Source organism: Delphinus delphis, chromosome 13, assembly GCF_949987515.2.
Source record: "Delphinus delphis chromosome 13, mDelDel1.2, whole genome shotgun sequence".
Lineage (NCBI taxonomy): Eukaryota > Metazoa > Chordata > Mammalia > Artiodactyla > Delphinidae > Delphinus > Delphinus delphis.
The window spans coordinates 49700052-49713969 of record NC_082695.1 but is presented as its reverse complement, the minus strand read 5'-3'; the positions used below and the strand labels follow the sequence as shown (position 1 = coordinate 49713969).

At 37.8% G+C, this 13918-nt stretch overlaps 1 long non-coding RNA gene across 1 annotated transcript in view; it reads left to right on the top strand.

The window, feature by feature from the left end:
• LOC132436608 (uncharacterized) overlaps positions 1-13918 on the top strand; it is a 66782-nt gene that overhangs the window by 7697 nt on the left and 45167 nt on the right. Inside the window, exon 2 of the long non-coding RNA XR_009521816.1 lies at positions 1901-1983. This is a non-coding gene — a long non-coding RNA (uncharacterized lncRNA). The remainder of the gene's footprint in view (positions 1-1900; positions 1984-13918) is intronic.

Here is a 13918-nt window from a genome sequence, read left to right as displayed (position 1 = left end):
TGGGAGGTCTAAGGGCTTCTTCCAGCGTTCAGTAGGTGTTCTGTAGGAGTTGTTCCACGTGTAGATGTATTTCTGATGTATCTGTGGGGAGGAAGGTGATCTCCTCGTCTTACTCTTCCGCCATCTTAATAAATCTCAGGCTTTTCCCATTTTTAAAATTGAGGTGTTACTATTTTTCTTTTGTATTTGAGAGAGGTTTTTATTTGCTGAGGATATGGACTCTCATTTGTTACAAATATTTCCCCTCTTATTAGTATTTAATTTTTTTGTAAATGTTAGTACAAGATGATACATGCATAGAAACACATTCTCCTTTGTGAGCTAAGACAATTAAAACACATATTTGGAAAAAAATATTCACTAGCATTCAGAGTGGCTCACTAAATAATTCTTAATCGTTGTGCACAGACTATGGTAATTTTACAAAGCAAGAGAACAAATAATACAACCTTGTGTTTCAGCTGTTGCTGCCTAACAAGGCCCTCCAATAGTTAGTGACTAAAAACAGCAGGTGTTTTATTGCTCAGAATTCTGTGGTCAGGAATTCAGACAGGGCTTAGCAGAGATGCTTTATGTGTCTGTCCTCTTGGCCTAATTGGGACTGGAAGGTCCAAGATGGTGTCACTCACATTGTTGTGGTCTTGGTGCTGCCTTTTGGCTGGAGTTACTTGATTCTCCTCCATAAAGTTTCTTTCCACGTAGTGGCCCATCATTCGGGAGTTAGCCTAGGCTTTCTTACGTCATCCTGGTTTCCAGCAGTGAAGCAGGAAGGGAAGATGCTTGATCTCTTAAGACCTAGGTCTGGAACTGGCATTATATTTATATATGCATAATACTTCTTCTGTATTCTGCTGGCAGGACTAGTCTCATGGGAAGCGTCTTGAAATAGACTACCTTTTAACAGGAAGAACAGCTTGAACATAGGAGGAAATTTAAGCAGTTATTGCATTCAAAATCTACCACACCTGGTTATATTGAGAAGTCTACTATTTAGGCGCGGAGCTATTGAGAGAGAGAAGAAATGCTCTCAATTGCAGTGGTAGAAAACCTTACTAAATATCCTTAAAGTTTAAGCCTTTTTATTACTTAACAAAGCTAGGTGCATGGAGGTCAGGCCATCCCCAGGGTTGGTTAATTCAATGAATTGACAATATTGTCAAGGACCCAGGTTCCTTCCCTCCTTTTGCTCCTCCGTCTTTAAGTGTGTTGGCTTGTTCTCCAGTCTGGTTTTCCTTATGGTCCTAAAATGGTCTCAGTTACAGATTACAGATAATACCCAGAGGCAAGAAAAGGGGGACACCCTTATATTCAGTCTCTTTTTAAGACTAAGGAAAACCTTTCCCCCCAGCAGATTTTCCCACATATCTCATTAGTTAAAATTGTTTCACCTGTTCATGCCTATCACTAACAAAGGGGTGAGGCCTCCAAGATAGGCTTGGCCAATTGAGATTCATATCCCAGCCTCTCCTGAAAGACACAGACAGTCTGGGGAAGGTGAACAAAATTAGGATTATGTCAAAAAGACAGAAAAAGGGGTTAGATAGATGAATAATGAGTGTGCAACAGTAGCATCTACTTCAGTAGGTAATCTTATTATAGGTAATAGGCCTATATGGGTAAGAAAGTGAGACACTTTGAAAAAATTCAAATTCCTATCATTCCTTACAAGATGGTACAGATATTTAAAATATAAAGCAGTTACTTAGTTGCAAGAGATGTAGACTAGAGATTTATAGCAAATTTCTAGGGCTTGGTTTAAATTCCTAGTGGGATAGCAACTGATTACTTTTAAGAGCCTTAGTTGACAATTTCCACTTACATAGTGTCTTAGCCCATTTTGCTATAACAAAAATACCATAGACTCAGTGGCTTATAAACAACATAAATTTATTTCTTACAGTTCTGGAGGTTGGGAAGTTATGATCAAGGCATCAGTAGATTCAGTGTCTGGTGAGGACCCACTTATTCATAAACTGGTGATTGGTGAGTAAAGCTATTTATTCAGTAAAGTCCAACTGCTTGAATTATGTAAATATCATTTAGCAATGCTATACTTCATGGTCTTCATCAAGTGAGGTAAACTTAACTGTAAACCACTGTTCAGTTGTAAAGATAAAGAAAATGGCTTCTGATGCTTAAAGGAAAATGTATCATTCTTTCACTCAGCAAATATTATTGAATATTAGTATATGTAAGAAAAGTGAGGGAATCAAATGAAATAAAAGATAAGTTTCCTCACTTCACTTAACAACTATAACACCTAGAGTATAAACTTCATGAGGGCAGGGGTTTTGTTTTTCTGTTGTCGTCTCCCCAGTATGACTAGCAAACAAATACACAAGAGAGAGCATTGGTTCTGTTAAAGTGATTCAATAAGGAGGTCGTTTGAGCGAGGTGGCTCTAATGCCTTGGCAGCCTGTATAAGCAAACCAAAACCTAAGCCAGAGTTGATTCGTGTAAATACCTCAAGGTCAAGAAAGTGAAACTTAAGAACAGCTAATCACGAAGAGCCAATTAGGCTTTCTCAAATGAGGCCATCACTTAAGCCATAGTCAATCAATTTCCTTGCTTCGCTTCCACGCCACGTCTGCTCTATAAACCCTTCGCTTTAGCTCCTGCAGTGGAGTGCTCCTAGCCATTTTCAGTTTGGTGCTGCCTGATTTGCTTTGATGTTTGCTCAAATACACTCTTCAAAATTTACATGATCCTTAGTTTACCTTTTAACAATACCAAAACTAGTGATAGTAATTGAAGGATTCAAAGACGTAGAATATTCAGAAAGGAAAATTTTGAATAATCTACTTAGACTCTTTATTTTAACCTAAGATTTATTTTAATCAGGTTTTGACAGACGTGCAGACAACAACCTTAGAAAGAAGAGTTTATGACTCACAGTTACCCAGAGGATGGTAGGCACCACGTGCCACATGGGGCCATACGGCGTCACTTACAGGGAGAAGTAGAGAGAACTGGGACTAAACCTTTGTTATAGTGCTGAGAAGAGCTAGGTGGGGATGTCTCCTACGGAGTGGGAAGCAGAACACACAGCTGATGCTTGTGATTGGAGGGTTTGTGACAGATTTCCGAATGCCTGATGGTGGAGGTGTTTGTAAAAAACCTTGCGTCATTAGCATGGCTCCATGACTCCAAGATGCCAAATCATTAATACAGAATATCAACAATAATTATTACACAATTAAATTCTATTACTGTTACTGTTATTTCACCAATTTAGCTTTGTATTTTTTTAGAGACATAATAGATGTATTAACAGAACAAGACAATGCTTATTTGTAGCACACAAGACAGTAAACAAAGGCCTTATTTACTGAGTTGTTTCTCTTTGCCTCAATGTCAAAGAAAGCCGTTGAGGTTGCTCATGAGGTACATTCTTTCATTTACCATGCCTAGAACAGAGATAAAGCTACAGACAGGCTCCTATTGTTGTTTACTTTTTCTTTTTTCCCTTTATGGGTTAACCACAATGACAGATCTCATCCTAGCTCTTAATCCTGCCAGCCACTTCGGAAAGATCTTCCACCAGGATTCTGTTCTGCCTTAGGGGTGATTCAACAAAGAAAGATACATTCTAAGATTGGGGGGGGGGGCGGGGAAAGGCAATGCCTTTCTAAATGAATGGATTATGAGTAATGAAAAGAACATCTCTACTAAAGAAGCTGAATGAAATATTTTCTAGTGGTTTTGTGGGTAGGAAACATTAAATTGTGGAGGGGAGGTTTTTGTTTTTGTTTTTAAAGCTGTAGGACTTAGGTGTTAAAAGGCACGTCATTTCATTATAACTGTTATTTGTGGTAAGCTGGACCTGTTTAAAAATCTAATTTGGTTGTCTTGAGCTTGTATTATTTACCTATATTCTTTTGTTGTTGTATTAATTGTTACTAGAAGGAGATTGATGTTTTAATTGAATTTTTAATCGAACAGTGAACTTATTGAATCTTCATTGGGTTTCTATTTGGCAACAATGAGAAGTTCATTTCTTTTAATCTTGTTAGGTAACATGGTGGGAAATGACTAATATATATACTACCCAGTATTACCTCTAGGCCTCCCAAATGCCAACATATACTTTTATTTAAAAAACATTTTTCAGGAGGTACAGTCCAGTTTGCTTACTTTTTCTGGATTTGTATTGCTTTTAAAAATTCCTTATTTTATATCATCTTTTTGTGACTGGGATTATACTGCTGCAGGTAATAACACTTTCATATTGAGTAAAAGAATTTAGAACAGAAAAAAAAAGGAAGTATGTATCCTTATCTCCACACTTCCATAATTCCCCAAAATCATACTTTAATGTAAAAGTAAGTGATAGCTTTAAAATTTTTCAGTATACTCTCTTCTTATTTATTAATCCAGTTTCCTCTTACCATTCCAGTGAAGTTGAACCTTAGAAGATAGTAACCTTGTAATTGCCAAATCCAGTGAACGCTTCTCAATCCTTATCCTTCCTGATAAGGACTCAAGCACTTTGTCACTGTTGACAGCCTATCCTTTTTTTTTTTTTTTTTTTTTTTAGTTTCTAGGGCACTGTTTTTCTCTACTACTCCAGCCGCGCGTTGCCTAGCTAGCTCCTCTTTACCACCTACTTCCTTCCTTCAGGCTTCTGCTGAGCTCATCTTCAACACTCTCCATATGTATTCCCTCTGTTGGGGGAGTGATTTCACTCTTCTACTCATACATAAATGATCTCCCAATTTGTATTTTCATTCCTGACTTGTTTACTAAAGGAAAACCATTTCTCTATTCATGACACTTCTGACACCAAATGTGTGGGTTTTCATTACCCAGCAATTCTCCAGTTCTCTGGGGACACAAACTAGCTGTCCTACAGTTTAATTCAGTTCTGACACTAACTACCCAGTCAGCACAGACCCCACAGGTTAAAGGTTGAGTCCCATAATACTGCCCCCAACTTGAGACAACAATTTTTTTTTTTTTCTTTTTTTTCGGTACGCGGGCCTCTCACTGTTGTGGCCTCTCCCGTTGCGGAGCACAGGCTCCGGACGCGCAGGCTCAGCGGCCATGGTTCACGGGCCTAGTCGCTCCGCAGCATGTGGGATCCTCCCGGACTGGGGCACGAACCCGTGTCGCCTGCATCGGCAGGCTGACTCTCAATCACTGCGCCACCAGGGAAGCCCCCGAGACAACAATTTTAAGTAGTGGGTTCCCAGCTTACCCACACTTCTGTCTGACTTGGCTATAAATTGGAGGTTCCCACAGTCCCTCCTGCACAGGTATGATAATTTGCTCTAACGGCTCACAGAACTCAGGGAAATACTTGACTTACTATTACTGATTTATTATAAAGGATACAAATGAACAGCCAGATGAAGATGTATATAGGGTGAGGTCAGGAAGGGTCTCAAGGTGTGGGAGCTTCTGTTCCCATAGAGTTTGGGTTGTGCCACCCTACTGGTAGCTTTCTGAACCCATCATTTAGGGTTTTTATGGAGGTTCCATTACAAAAGCATGATTGATTAAATCATCGACCACTGACGATTAACTGAATCCCTAGTCCCTCTCCTCTCCCTGGAGGTCGCTGGGTGAGGCTGAAAATTCCAGTCCTCTAATCATGTCGTTATTTTCTCTGGCAAACAGCCCTTCCAAGAGTCACTCCATTAGCATATACTCAGGTGTAGTTGAAAGGGGCTTATTATGAATAACAAAAGACACTCCTTTCACCCCACCAGTCAGGAAATTCCAGGGGGTTTAGGAGCTCTGTGTGAGGAACTGGGGATGAGGACCAAATATGTCTTTCTTATTATATCTACCAAGCCCCAAATCTTAATTTCCAACCTGTGAGGACATGTATCCTGGACAGTTTACCAATTCTTCAACATTCACACAGCCAAATCCGACTTGACTACCTTCCTTCATTTTTAATCTTATTAATAATTGTTATATTATGGAATTATTAGAATAATTACTTATTAACTTGCTTTTTTAACCTCGCACATCATGGCTAAGTAGAAATTTTAGGGCCAGTGGAAGGGACTGGAAAAAATTGGTCATTTAAAAACTTTGGTCGTATTGAGGCAGGAGATAGATGGGCCCCAGGCTGAGCAGCCAGAGTTTGTCCCCTGTGACAGATACTCCAAAATAGCAGGAGGGAGGAGAAACTGAGCCCTGCCCAGATAAGAGATAAAAGACCACATATTCCTCATTCTCCAAGTCAAGGAGACCTTCCTGACTACACAGGCGCAGAAAGTCTCCTTGGAGGTCAGTAAGGGAGGGGGCACCACCCCATAGTAAGTGATGCCAACCTACACATAGGCCTCTTTGCTAGAATCCATCTTGGCTAAGAGATGCACGCACACACGCACGCACGCACGCACGTGGGAGGACCCTGAGATATACCAAATACGGACTCAAAACCAGGCAAAGGAAGATGATTGGTCAAAGAAAACCCAGAAGAAATGCCCCATAAAAGTGATTCAAACTACCAAGAGGTGCAACTCCCTCTGAGCCCGCCCATGTGTCTATCCACAAGTACTCTTTTTCCTCCTAGTAAACACTTTGCTTGTTTCACTACTTTCCGTGTCTTTGTGGGAATTCATTTCTACAAAGCCGAAAGGCCAGGGCCTTGTCACTGACCACTGGTATAGTGGGTAGGATTCAGCACTCACTGCCGCGGCCTGACTTCAGTCTCTGGCTGGGAACCGAAATCCTACTTCAAGCTGCTGCGGGCCAAGGCCACCTGAGATCAGTATTGAATCATCATCTGAAGTAGCTCAAATTTGTCTTCTTTTCCTTTTTGCTGTTTTAATTCAAACCTTTATTATCTTTCTAGTAATAGCTTCTTAATCGATCTTGACTCACATCTGCCCTCTTACTCCGGTGCACCTTGCAGATTGCTGCCAGAGTCTTAACATGAATCTGATGATGTAATCATCCTATGTAGAAATCTTTGCTGCCTTGCTGTGTCCTCAGAATATAAGGTGCACACCATTACCACGCCATTCAGCATCTTCCTCCTTCTGACCCACAGTATTTTCTCTTGTATACTAGGGCATCAAAGCTGAGGCATCATCTCTCTCATCCTGCTCTCATCCTGCTCTGTTCAACATTTTGCCTTTGCAAGATGTCTTTAATAAGTTGTCTTTAATAACCTTTTTGCTTTTGGATGTAATCCTGAGCATCCTTCAAGGCTGCTTTATGTATTGTTTTCCCTTTGAAACCTTCCTCAGCACCCTAGGAAGGGCTCTGTTATGAGTTGCTCCTCTTGTATATGTCAGTATTCCTAGGATCTAGCAAAGCACTTTGAGCATACTGTTAGCTTCTTTTTAAAATTTGAAGTCCTTATTTTTAGAAACGATCCTTAAAAATGTAGTTTTTATTGCCATTTAGTTCTTTACCTGGTACATTTCCTTTGTTTGATTTCTTAGCAAACGAAACTAACATCATCATCACTGTCATCAACAGTTTGACAAACATTTAACAGATGTCTAGACTGCTTGCATGCAATTAGGGGGCAGAAAGATTTAACAGTTGGTCCTGCACCACCAGCTCAGTCAGCTCCGCGGTAGCCTTGAAGTGATGTTGCGTGATTGTACTTCTTCTAGTGCTGTGCTACCATACAGCCCATGGTGAGTCCTAGCAGAGACTGTGCACAGGAAGATGATGTGCTACTAAGTCTCCAAGTTTCATTTGAAATTCAAGGTCTACCCTGATGCACACTTCACACATTTCTAAGCTTAGTGGCTACTCCCTTATATAATTTTAAACAGGTCTCAAGTCAATTTTGCAGTTAAACAAGTCTAGTCAGTTTAGTTTTGTGTTTAAATAGCAACAGATTTCTCAGTCTCCTAGGAAACTGCATGGCAACTAGGAACTCTTTAAATATAGAGCATGCCAGGATCTCTTAAATCTTTAAAAGCAAGGACACTATTAATTAACAGTTTATATAGGTAAGCATGATGACATGGCAGAATGAAATAAAGCCAACTAATGACTGAATCTAACCAAACCAAACCAAGCAAACTCAAACAAGTAATTATTTATCTTTAATATCTAACTGGCCCAATATTTTACCATAATTTTATTATTCTATAAAAGGATCACATCCTACAGGTATAATAAAATATATAAAAATGTTGAATGTCAGTCAAACAGAAGTACCTATGCCATGGGATAAATTCTTCTGTTTTTACCGACTTGTATACTTGTACAAAGAATGAGTAATTTAAACGACCTTAAAACCCTCACTAGTTTTTGTAGTTATTTGATCGTATTATTGTTAGTATCTATGTTAATAATATAGATATATAAAGGGTTAGTATTATAAACTGTAAAAGTATATCACATAGTAATCATGTTTATTAGACTGAAAGGTCATCAAATGTGCATATGAGAGGTGTTCCATACTGCTCAAAGCATTCTTCAGTTTCTCTTATTCCCAAGCGCCCCTTGTTCCTTTACCTCTCTCCTCTCTGGCTTGGCAGGAACCTTGCTAGTTTGCGTTGTGTTACACCTGTTGTGAATTAACAAGCAGGTGATAATTAGCAACAGTGGTGACACTGGATCTAGCTGTAAAATGGTTGAAACCATCCAATGACCTCTACTGCTTTGGACATTCAGTTTGGTTGGAACCAGTAGAATAGCTAAATTTTTGTTTCCCACAGTCCAGCAATTCTTTAGTGGTTCTAAATACTCAGGAGAAACAGTCACAGGATTTTCGCGACGTTTTCCTGGAGCCTGCTGCCACCTCTTGGCCAGATAAAAGCAGGGCAGCTTTTGTAGGATCCCAGTGGAGCCTGCAGTACAATTAATTCCTCATTCCCACTAACATTTAATACTTTCTGAACAGAGTAATTTGGATTTTCAACATCTAGAGGATTCATCAAATATTTGAATTATAAATAAAAATCATATAACAGCCAAAGGGACCAAATAATCTGAAATACTTCCCACAGAGTTATACAAGGATGCTACAAAGGAGTAAACTCTATTACAGCTAATTTTGAATTATATAAACAGAAAGAAAATTAGCCTTGGAGAATTTTATAGTGAAACTCTTAAGGATCAATTCCTCTTATGCTTATTCAGTCTTATAAGTCTGTCATCTCTTTTTAACAGAGAAAGGTTTATCGCAGGACCAAAAGGGATGTCGGCTCCCCTGGCCCCGAGGGAGCCACCAACTGATAAACCTTTCTCTGTTCCAGACTCCGGCGTTTTGGTATTGTCTGGCGTCATTGGGCACACGGACTTGCATCTTGGTAACAAAAATATCAATAGAGTCAATATGTGCTACATCTAAATTTTTTGATATCTAATCAAATCAACAATGTCTATTAATCATCATCAAGCCAAACACTCTACTAGGTTCTGTGACTACTACAGTGAATAGAAGACAAAGGGTCCTGCCTTCTGGAAACCTGTATAGAGGGTGTCATGGAGACATCAACAGAATTCTAGAACACAGTAAGGTGCATTATACATAGAGTACTTTGGGAGCATGCGGGAGGAACTCTCAACCCCATCTTGGATTATGGAAAATAAAAGACAAAGCAGATTAATGTAAATAGTCTTTAATAGGCACACCAGTTTGCAGCTGACAAATACAGACAAATTTATGTCTCCCCTAACAAAAACTTAAGCCCCAGTTTTATATTGTCAGGTTTCTATCCAAAGTGTGTATTATTCATTGTAAATTTCCCTTTTTCTTCTCTCAAGGTAAAATACTTAAATTTGGAAAAATTGTGTACTCTTTCCATAGTTAAGATGTAAATCATTTAATAACTAAAGCTTAGAAATGACTAGAAGCTATGAAAGTTATATTTATAGTCTCTCTGGGTTTAACATTTAGTGTCTTAGGAATGATCACTTTTACTTTTTTATGATCACTTACCAATGTGGTAATCATGCTGCCCTCCCATTTTATAATTTAGGCTTATGTTCTGTAAAAAATTGCTTCTTTAAATAGATTTTTAGCTCTGTAGGTCTGAAAGCTTTAAGAATATAATTCCCTTCAGCTTTTAAATTTATTTTGTTTAAAATGAAAGGACAAGGAATACAGTGTAGAAGTTCCTCAGAAAACTAAAAATAGAATTACCACATGATCCAGCAGTCCCACTCCTGGGCATACACCCAGACAAAACTAATTTAAAAAGATACATGCACCCCAATGTTCATAGCAGCACTATTCACGATAGCCAAGACATGGAAGCAACCTAAATGTCCATTGACAGAGGAATGGATAAAGAAGATGTGGTACATATATACAATGGAATACTATTCAACCATAAAAATGAACAAAATAATGCCATTTGCAGCAACATGGATGCAACCAGAGATTATCATACTAAGTGAAGTAAGTCAGAAAGAGAAAGACAAATACCATATGATATCACTTATATGTGGAATCTAAAATGTGGCACAAATGAACCTATCTACAAAACAGAAACAGACTCACAGACATAGAGAACAGACTTCTGGTTGCCAAGGGGGAGGGGGTGGGAGAGGGAAGGACTGAAAGTGTGGGATTAGCAGATGTAAACTATTATATAAAGGATGGGTAAACAACAAGGTCCTACTGTATAGCATGGGGAACTATACTCAGTATCCTGTGATAAATCCTAATGGAAAAGAATATAAAGAAGAATGTCTGTATGTGTATCACTGAGTCACTGTGCTGTACAGCAGAGATTGCCACAACTTTGTAAATCAACTCTACTTCAATAAAAAAAAATTAAATAACATGAAAGTTATCAGTCTGGGATGAATGAATGAATGACTAAAATAAACAAGTACATAAGTAAACAAATGAATAAATAGGTAAACACACACAGTACACAGATGATAAGCTGTTGGAATATTTCTCTCAAACTTTAGGTTGCTGCTGTAGTAAACTGTAGCTCTTTGGTATTTCCTACTAGTCATCTTCCTACTGCAAAAGCTGCTTCCCCCACCCCTGCCAATTGTCCACCTTCATTGTTGTCTTTAAACAATATATTTTTTCTCTTTAAAATAGTGTGGCATTTCTAGACCTCAGAATTTCATAAAATTCAGTTGTTAATGCCTTTAAAATTTGCTAAAATACTTTTATGTTTGTTCCTATTTTTAAGTAAATTTAAACTAATTTCTTAGACTGTTGAGTGGGAAATCATTTTTCAGTATTTTGACTCAGGGGCTCTTGGTAGCATCTTAAGACCTCCCAGTCTCTGATTACGTGTTTATAAGAATATTTTCAGTCTATTCAAATTGCTTGGGATACCTTTTAATGGAGGTTAAAATGAATAAAATAATCTTTTCCTAATCTGCTTAAAAGTTGTTTTTAATCTAATATTTTGAACAGATAAATTTTTGAATGATTCAAAAAAGTAACAAAAAGTATAAAATGAAAAATTTTTTCTTATCTACTCAGTTCCCACCTACCTGCCTACCCCTGGATAGCCAATATAAGTGGTTTATTATATATCATTACAGAGTTTCTTTTTGCATATAAGCAATATATATATATATATTTATGTTTTCTTAAGTTACCCTTTACTCAAAAGGAAGCATACCATATATTCTGTTTTCACTTTACTTTAAAAAAAAAACTAATAATAGTTTTAATAATAGATACCTTTCTGTATTATTTAGCTGAAGAACTTTTCCATTTTTTCACAACTGCATAATATTCTATCATGTAAAATTTACTGAACTATAACTTAATCAGGTTATTGCTGATGGACATTTAGGTTGTTTCCAATTTTTTGCTGTTATAAACAGTGCTACAGGAATAACCAGGTATGTTTTTAGAGAGGATTATTGATCTTATTGTTTTCTGTGAATATTTTTCCTCATTTATTCTTTGCTTTTTTGCTTTTCTTCTTTTTTTTTGAGATTTTTTTGGTTTTGTTTTTGTCATGCGGAACTTTTTGATTTTATATAGTCAGTTTTGTTAATTGTTTCTTCTATGGCTTCTTTGTTTTGTATCATGGTAAGAAAAGCCTGCCTTACTGTAAGGTTAAAAAGAAGTTTCTATTTTCTTCTAGTACTTTCATTGCTTTATCTTCACACCTAAGTCTTTGATCCATTTAGAATTTATCCTGATGTAAAGTGTGGGTCTAACCTTTACTTCCAGGTGGCTGTCCAATTGTTACAACACAGTTTATTGAATATTCCAACTTTCCCTGACCAATTTCAGATAACACCCTTTTCATATACTTAACTCCCAAATGTATTTGATTTATTTCTTGGCTTTCTATTCTGTTCCTCTGGGTTTGTCTGGCTATATATGTGTCAGGTTTTCTAATTGCTTTTGATTAATTAAACAGTATGATTTTTGTTTGCTTTTGTTCAATAAATTATATGGCTAGTAAACATCCTGTGCTTTGGGAGGCATATTTTGATTCTCAAGGTAGGGTGTGAATAAAGTCAGAGAGTAGAACTGCCCATGCCTATCCTTGATATGCTCAGTGTCTAGTTCTCTTGTTTTCAGCCTGCAGGCCAACGTTTTCTTAGATGTGTTGGAGAGATGCTTAAAACATTTTATTAGTCATATGGGCTCCCTGATAAGAGCTGTATGATTTGGACATGAAGTAGATCGTGTAAATAATCAAAGATGAAAAGAGGACTTGATCTTGCCCAGCTCTACAACAAAGGAAAGTCAGAAATATGCAAATAATCACTTAGTACTCATAGAACAGTTTTTCTTATAATGTATTATTTCAGTTATTTCTTGCCATGACGTGGTAGATAATGTTATTTTGTTTAAGGATGACAAAACCAAGGCACAGATTGGTTAAATGAGCTCAAGTTCACACAGGGGGTGGTGGAGCCTGGATTTGAACTTAGGCAGAGCTTTTTCTTTGTTTTGTTTTGTTTTCGAGATAACTACAGATTCACAGGAAGCTGCAGAATAGTACAGAGAGGTCCTGTGTACCCTCTACTCAGTTTTCCCCAGTGATTACATAAGATGTAACATAACCACTGGGGAAACTAGATACAGGCATACTTCAGTTTATTATGTTTTGCAGATAATGTTTTTAACAAACTGAAGGTTTGTGGCAACGCTGCATTGAGCAAGTCTATCAGTGCCATTCTCCCAACAGCATTTGTTCACTTGGTGTCTCTGTGTCACATTTTGGTAATTCTTGCAATACTTCAAACTTTTCCATTATTATTATATTTGTTATGGTGATCTGTGATCAGTGATCTTTGATGTTACTATGGCAAAAAAATTACAACTCGTTGAAAGCTCAGATGATGGTTAGCATTTTTTTTTTTTTTTTTGCGGTACACGGGCCTCTCACTGCTGTGGCCTCTCCCATTGCGGAGCACAGGCTCCAGACGTGCAGGCCCAGCGGCCATGGCTCACGGGCCTAGCCGCTCTGCGGCACATGGGATCCTCCCGGACAGGGGCACAAACCCGAGTCCCCTGCATCAGCAGGCGGACTCTCAACCACTGCGCCACCAGGGAAGCCCGATGGTTAGCATTTTTAAGCAATAAAGTATTTTTTAAATTGAAGTATAGTTGATTTACAATGTTTTGTTAGTTTCTGGTGTACAGAAAAGTGATTCAGTCATATATATATATATATATATATACACACACACACATATTCTTTTTCATATTCTTTTCTATTACAGTTTATTACAGGATGTTGAATATAGTTCCCTGTGCTATACAGTAGGACCTTGTTGTTTATCTATTTTATATATAGTAGTTTGTATCTGCTAATCCCAAACTCCTAATTTATCCCTATCCCAACCCCTTTCCCCTTTGGTAACCATAAGTTTGTTTTCTGTGTCTGTGAGTCTGTTTCTGTTTTGTAAATAAGTTCATTTGTGTCATGTTTTACATTCCACATATAAGTGGTATCATATGGTATTTGTCTTTCTCTGTCAAACTTACTTCGCTTAGTATGATCATTTCTAGGTCCATCCATGTTGCTGCAAATGGCATTATTTC